This window comes from Nicotiana sylvestris, chromosome 7 (assembly GCF_000393655.2).
Source record: "Nicotiana sylvestris chromosome 7, ASM39365v2, whole genome shotgun sequence".
NCBI classification, from domain to species: Eukaryota; Viridiplantae; Streptophyta; class Magnoliopsida; order Solanales; family Solanaceae; genus Nicotiana; species Nicotiana sylvestris.
In genome coordinates this window covers 127,333,495-127,341,377 of record NC_091063.1, presented here as the reverse complement: position 1 = coordinate 127,341,377, position 7,883 = coordinate 127,333,495, and positions in this window count along the sequence as shown.

Here is a 7,883-nt window from a genome sequence, read left to right as displayed (position 1 = left end):
CCTGAATACGGGAAATATCCATTCTCTCCACCAAGGAGGCTGTCGTGCACTCATTTATCAGATGTAGTCCCAATCCGTACACGAACAAATGCACCCTATCACTCATCTCGGCCACCATATGGGGAGCATACCTTGCTAAAGAATCGAACTGCATACTGTACTCTCGCACACTCATATTACCTTGTCTAAGGTTCAATAACTTATTAGCTCTAGCTCGTCGTATCTCAACTGGCAAGCAGTGATGAAGAAAGGCCTCAGAAAATTCCTTACACACAGTTGGAGGAGCGTTCGGACCCCTGGATCTCTCCCAACTATCATACCAGAGAACCGCTAAATCCCGTAGCCGATAAGAAGCCAACTCTACTGCCTATGTATCACTAACATGCATAACCCGCAGTGTATGATGAACCTGGTCAATAAAAGTCTGTGGGCTCCTTGGGGTCTGATCTGGTAAAAAATGGAGGGTCTAAATTAATAAAATCACGAACTCTCGTACTAACTGGTTTATCAGCAGCACCTGTATTCTTCCTCTAAGCCTGAGCAGCTACCAAGCTAGTCAATAACTGCAAATCACTCCGCATATCCTGGTATGTAGTGCCAGACGGAGGAACTGGAGGTGCTGGGTGCCTCCTAATATCCTCTGGAGGAGACGGGGTAGATGAGGTATGAGACGTCATCTCACTCTGAGCCTCACTTTGGCCTGCTCTGGCTTGGGGCACCTGACCGGTACCCTCTCCCGCAGCTGTATCAAGTCATCTACTAATTGTTTGCTTCCTAGTCGAAGGCATCACTGAAAGAAAGCAAGGTGAATATTAGAGACGAACACTTACGAATCAACTCTACGCACGATCTAGATTCAAGAAGAAGGGAACAACCCTAGATGTCATGTAGCCTCCTGATTATAAATATGGTGTGCTACACATCCATAATCAAGACTCTACTAGACACAGCTCATAGACAATCCCTAGGACAGACTTGCTCTGATACTAAGTTTGTCACGACCCAAACTGGAGGGCCATGACTAGCACTCGACCATACTTGCCGAGCACCAACATAAATTTCATCTACCCTTCTTTATTATCTTTTAGGGCTGACGAGATCAATATAAATAGTAGACATGGATCATGGACAACCAACCATAAAATATGATGGCATGAATATACATAACATGGGATGACCAAACAATCAAGAAACTATATATGTATGGTACGAGCTACCACGCTACCATGAAAGACTACACAACAAAAACTAGCCAACAAGGCATACCAAACTACACATGAGTCAACACCTGTCTATGAGCCTCTAAAGGAACATAAGTGCTGCAACTTAGCCAGAACAGGGCCCCAACATACCCATAATGTCTATAACAAAAAATGCATACCAAGACCGCGACAAGTCCGGAGAAGGGATCTCGCCAATCACCGCTGAACTGGACAGCCTACTGCGGTAGGGGAGCTGCACCTGCCTGTCTATCAGGACCTGCAGCACGACATGCAGTGTCCATAAACAAAAGGACGTTAGTACGAATAAAGTACTGAGTATGTAAGGCAGGGAACCATAAATACGAACAGTAGTGTAAGCAGGGATAGAGAATATACAACCTGGAAAATCTGAGTACCTCTGAGGGCTACTGACATGCAATGCATGATACATATGTATGTATACTTAAACTTTTAAAACATACGCCTCTGTAGGCATCATCATCATCATATCGTACCCGACCATAATAGGCTTGGTAAAAATGTATCTGACCATCATAAGGCTCGGTAGAATCGTACCCGGCAACGTAGAGCTCAGTAAAACCCAACTAATCAGTAGTTGCACAATAGGTGCCGTACCCGGCCGACTATAGCGCGGCTCTGTAGAGTAAAATAGATACATATATATAATGCATGCTGGACTCATGGAATCACATTCTAAACCTTTCGGAGTGACGTAAGGTCGGTATCCTCTGTACATGCTATTAGGACTATCTCTTCACTATTAACCTTATAAGAATCAGGAAGTACCAACAACATTGATAACATAAGAATAAGAGAAGCAACATTAACATCAATCGTTCCTTAAGAGGGAAAGCAATGCAAGTACTGCTAGCTTCTAAGAGTAGAGTATCTTTGGAAGCTCGTTCATTACATTATGTACAATCAGAGTCTTACAAAAGAAGGAAAGGGATAGCCTCACATACCTTGTATATACTGCCCCAATCACAAGCAATGCAATTGTCACAACTCCTTAGTCTACAATAAGAGAAACGATACTATCGTTATCATTTAAGCGTCATAACTATTATGTATCGACCACAACCTATTTTACGTTGAAACGGACAACACCTACCCAATATATATGAATTCACACCATTCAAAACAATAACCAAACAGCCCAAACAACATCAATAATAAATATATTGAGCCTCCCAAAATAGTCCGCGCACAACCTAATTACATCATATATACGACGGCCACCGTAGTCGTGTCAAACGACCCGGAAATGTTACGAATAACTATCAGCCCAAAACCCTACATATATATGGTATTTATCCACACCCTTCCACCTCCAAAACTCCACATAATAGTAGTAAAACATGCAGTCCAATAGCAACACAAAACAGTCCACAAAACAGTCCGCCACAAGTGAATAACTCGAACTCACGGTTCCCAATCACCGTCCCGTGAGTTCTTACATGTATAGAAATAATTACCATGAATTCACAGCAGAAAAAAATGTATGAAATATGAAAGTAACTTACCTTACTTGTTGGATAACTCAGCCCTTCCCTTGGTTCTTCAAACTCTAGGTTTTACCTTCAAATAGAACTTGAAAGAGAGGGAAAATCGATTAGGGTTTGTGTGGGATTTTTGGGGAGGAGTTGCAAGGGTTAACTTTGGTTTTGAGGTCTGAAATATGGATGAAATAACTGAGTTAATAACCCATTAAAATTCCTCTCTTGGTCGACTTAGGTCTTTTAATTTTGTCCTATCATTTTGGCAAGTAGGTGATGCACCTACTTGTCATCTACCAATCGGCGCAGGCTTGCAAAAATATGTATATCTCTATACTCCGAGATTGTATTGAAAAACGGTTTAATGAGTTGGAAACTAGACTCAAAGATATTTAATTTTGTGGGTAGATCACCCCGTAATTCCTTGTAAATTGGGAGAAAAGCTTAGAAATATTTGACCTAATATTTATGTAAAAGTATGAACCTAAGTTGCGACAACGTTTGTTGACTTTTGTTTCATAACTCGTTTTACTTCAAGACTTATGATACGGATATTATATGATTCAAATACCTTAATACATGACCTCTTGAGTATATTACGAACCTCTAGGTTTACCTGAAAATACGAGTTACAACATCCTTGATTCGTTTAACTTCTAATACTTGTTAATCACCCTTATACACCCTTGTATCACTTAAGACCAATAGGATTAACTTCTTATCATCTCAAAGGTAATTCCTTCTTGGATTTATGTTAACTAATATATGGCATGAACTAACGCGTGTGGATATGGGTTGTAACATTCAGGAGGCCCTAGCTCAGATTCTATCAAGTTGCACTGGCCCAGCTCAAGCGGTCTCAGTTACTACGAGCGCAACTACTTCTCATACCGGGTTAGGCATTCAGACTCCCACCACTTACACACTTGAGTAGGTTGTTTAGGGACTTCAGACATCGGGGGAACCTCCAACCCAGCCACTTGCAGTTGCTCAAGGCTATGAAGCTCCTGTTATGCCAGAGGACGAGCAGTGCAGATTGGAGAGGTTTGGGAGACTCTATCCTCCATCATTTAGTGGTGCTGAGGGTAAGGATGCATAGGGTTTCTTGGACAAGTGTTAGAGGATGCTTCTAACCGCAGGTATTCTGGAGACTAGTGGGGTCTCATTCACTACTTTCTAGTTCTCTGGGATGCACTTAGTTGGTAGGAGGCTTACGAGAGGCGTAGGCTGGTTGGCGCAGCGCCCCTTCCTTGGCAGCAGTTCTCTATTCTATTTCGGGAGAAGTTTTTACCTGGGTCTTGCCGAGAGGAGCTGCGTAGGCAGTTCAAGCAACTTCATCAAGGTGATATGTCTATTACATAGTATGAGATGCAATTCTCTGAGTTGGCTCGTCTTACGATCTGGTTGGTTCCCAAAGACTGAAGAGAGGATCGAGAGGTTTATAGATGGCCTCGGTGTTCAGCTTCGGTTGCTTATGACTAGAGAGATGGTGTCTGGAACCACTTTTAATGAGGTTGTTGACATTGCTCGATAGATTGAGATGGTTCGTGGTTAGAAGAAGGTTGAGAGGGAGTCCAAGAGGACTCGGGGACATGGTGGATTTAGTGGTGCTCCTCATGGGGGTCAGTTTCAGCATGGCAGAGGGTGTCCATTCAGACATGCTCAGTCAACTCGCCCTGTTCATCATGGGGCATCATTGGGCTATGGTTCTCACAATTCTCATATGGGACATTCATCACTTAGTGCCCTTCCAGCCCAGAGTTCATCCCGTGTCCCATTAGTTCAGGGCTCTTCCATGCAAAGTTCTTCTGCTAGTCATCTCGGTTCTAAGGGTTCCCTTCAGTCCCTGTCTCCAGCACCAGGGGGTTGTTATGAGTGTGGAGAGTTGGAGCATATGTGGATGTAGTGTCCTCGTCGTCATGGGGTTGTGCCTCAGTAGAGGAATCAACCATCGACTTCAGCACTAGTTACTTCACCACCTACCTAGTAAGTTGGGGGTGGAGGACAGTCAGCTAGGGGTCGCCCTAGAGGGGGAGGTCGATCTGGTAGTGGCCAGGCCCATTTCTATGCACTCATAGCCAGACCAAATGCTGTTGCTTCAGATGTCGTGATCACATTGTCTTAGCTTTCTACAAAGATACCTCTGTATTATTTGATCCTGGTTCCACTTTTTCATATGTGTCATTATATTTTGCTCGTTATTTAGATACGCCCTGTGAGTCTCTTATTTCATTTGTTCATGTATCTACTCCAGTGGGTGATACTATTATTATAGATTGCGTATATCGGTCGTGTGTGGTGACTATTAGGGATTTGGACACCCGAGTGGACCTTCTGTTGCTTGGTATGGTTGATTTTAATGTGATATTGGGCATGGACTGGTTGTCTCTGTGTCGTGCAATTTTGGACTGTCATGCTAAGACATTGACGTTGGCTATGCCGAGGGTGCCATAGATTGAGTGGTGAGGTTCAACGGATTACATTCCCAGTAGAGTGAATTTATTTTTGAAGGCCCCGCGGATGGTTGGGAAAGGTTGTCTTTCTTATTTGGCCTTCTTGATGGATGTCAGTGAAGACACTCCTACCATTGACTTAGTTCTGGTAGTGAGTGATTTTTCGAATGTGTTTCCTGTAGACTTATCGGGCATGCCACCAGACAAGGATATTGAATTTGGTATTGATTTGGTGTTGGGAACTTAGCCCATTTCTAGTCCATCATATCGTATGGCACCGACGAAGTTAAAAGAGTTAAAGGAGCAGCTTCAGGAACTCCTTGATAAGGGGGTTATTCGGCCTAGTGTGTCACCTTGAGGTGTGCCTATTCTATTTGTGAAAAAGATGAAAAAGGATGGCACGATAAGGATGTGCATTGGTTACAGGCAGTTGAACAAAGTCACCATCAAGAACAAGTATCCTTTGCATCGTATTGATGATTTACTTGACCAGCTTCCGGGAGCGAGAGTGTTTTCCAAGATTGATCTCAGGTCAGGGTACCATCAGTTGAAATATTCTTAAGATGAATTTCAAGACTCGATATGGTCATTATGAGTACCTTGTGATGTCTTTTGGGCTAACCAATGCCCCATCAACATTCATGCATTTGATGAACATTGTGTTTCGTCCTTATCTCGACTCGTTTGTTATTGTATTCATTGATGATATTCTAGTGTACTCGTGTAGTCAGGAGAAGCACGCTGAGCATTTGAGAGTTGTATTGCAGCAGTTGAGGGTGAAGAATGCAATGTTCTCCAAGTGTGAGTTTTGGTTCAGTTTAGTGGCTTTCTTGGGGCACATGGTGTCCAGTGAGGGTATTCAGGTCAATTTGAAGAAGATAGAGGTGGTTCAGAGTTGGCCCAGACCATCCTCAGCCACAGAGATTCGCAGCTTTCTTGGTTTGGCGGGTTATTATCGTAGGTTCAAGGATTATCATCTATAGCATCACCCTTGACCAAATTGACTTAAAAGGGTGCTCTTTTCAGGTGGTCGGATGAGTGTGAGGTGAGCTTTTAGAATCTCAAGACTGCCTTGACCACAACTCCAGTGTTAGATTTGCCATCAGCTTCAGGTTCTTATACGGTATATTGCGATACTTCTTGAGCTGTGATTGGGTATGTGTTGATGCAGGAGGGTAGAGTGATTGCTTATGCTTCTCGTCAATTGAAGCCCCATGAGAAGAACTACCATGTTCATGATCTAGAGTTAGCTGCCATTGTTCACACGTTGAAGATTTGGAGGCATTATCTCTATGGTGTGTCTTGTGAGGTGTTTACCGATCATCGTAGCCTCAAGCACTTGTTCAAGCAGAAGGATCTCAATTGGATGCAGCAGAGATGGTTGGAGCTGCTAAAGGACTATGATATTACTATTTTGTACCATCCGAGAAAGACCAATGTGGTAGTAGATGCCTTCAGTTGGAAGGCGGTGAGTATGGGCAGCCTTGCATTTATTCTTATTGGGGAGAGACCTCTTGTGGTTTATGTTTAGGCCTTGGCCAATCGGTTTGTGAGGTTGGATATTTCGGAGCCTAGTCAGATCTTAGCTTATGTGGTTTCTTAGTCTTCCTTGTTTGATCGCATCAGAGAGCGCCAGTATGATGATCCTCATTTGGTTGTCCTCAAGGACAGAGTTCAGCATGACGATGCCAGAGATGTGGCTATTGGTGATGATTGGGTATTGAAGATGCAGGGCCGGATATGTGTCCCTAATGTAGATGGGCTTCGGGAGTTGATTCTGGAGGAGGTCCATAGCTCGTGGTATTCCATCCATTCGGGTGTTGCGAAGATGTATCAGGAATTGAGACAACACTAGTAGTGGAGAAAAATGAAGAAAGATATAGCGGTTAGCTAGATTTATATCAGAGAGATTGTTCGCCTGCATCGTGTCCTAGTTTCCATCATTTTAGATAAGAGGTACTCAGTTCACATCACAATTTTGGAGAGTCGTGCAGTGAGAGTTGGGTACTCAGGTTGAGATGAGCACAACTTTTCACCCTCAGACGGATGGATAGTCCAAGCGCACTATTCCGATATTGGAGGACATGTTGCGTGCTTGTGTCATTGATTTCAATGGACCAGTTTCTACCCCTCGTGGAGTTTGCATATAACAACAGTTATCAGTCAAGTATTTAGATGGCTCCATATGAGGCTTTATATGGGAGGCAGTGTAGATCTCCAGTAGGTTGGTTTGAGTCGGGCAAGGTGAGGCTTTTGGGTACAGACTTGGTATAGGATGCTCTGGACAAGGTGAAGGTGATTCAAGAGTGACTTCGTGCAGCTCAGTCGAGGCAAAAGAGTTATGCTAGCAGGAAGGTCCGTTATGTGTCTTACATGGTTGGGGAGAATATTCTACTAAAGGTTTCACCCATAAAGGGTGTTATGAGATTTGGGAAGAAGGGCAAGTTGAGCCCTCGGTTCATTGGGCCTTTTGAGGTGCTTCGGAGGATTGGGGAGGTGGCTTTTGATCTTGCTTTCCCACCAAGCTTGTCGAGTGTGCATCTGATGTTTCATGTTTATATGCTATAGAATTATATAGGCGATCCGTCTCATGTTTGGACTTCAGTAAGGTTTAGTTCGACAGTGATTTGACTTATGATGTGGAGCCAGTTGCTATTTTGGAGCGGCAGGTCCAAAAGTTGAGATCAAATAATATAGCTTCAGTGAAAGTG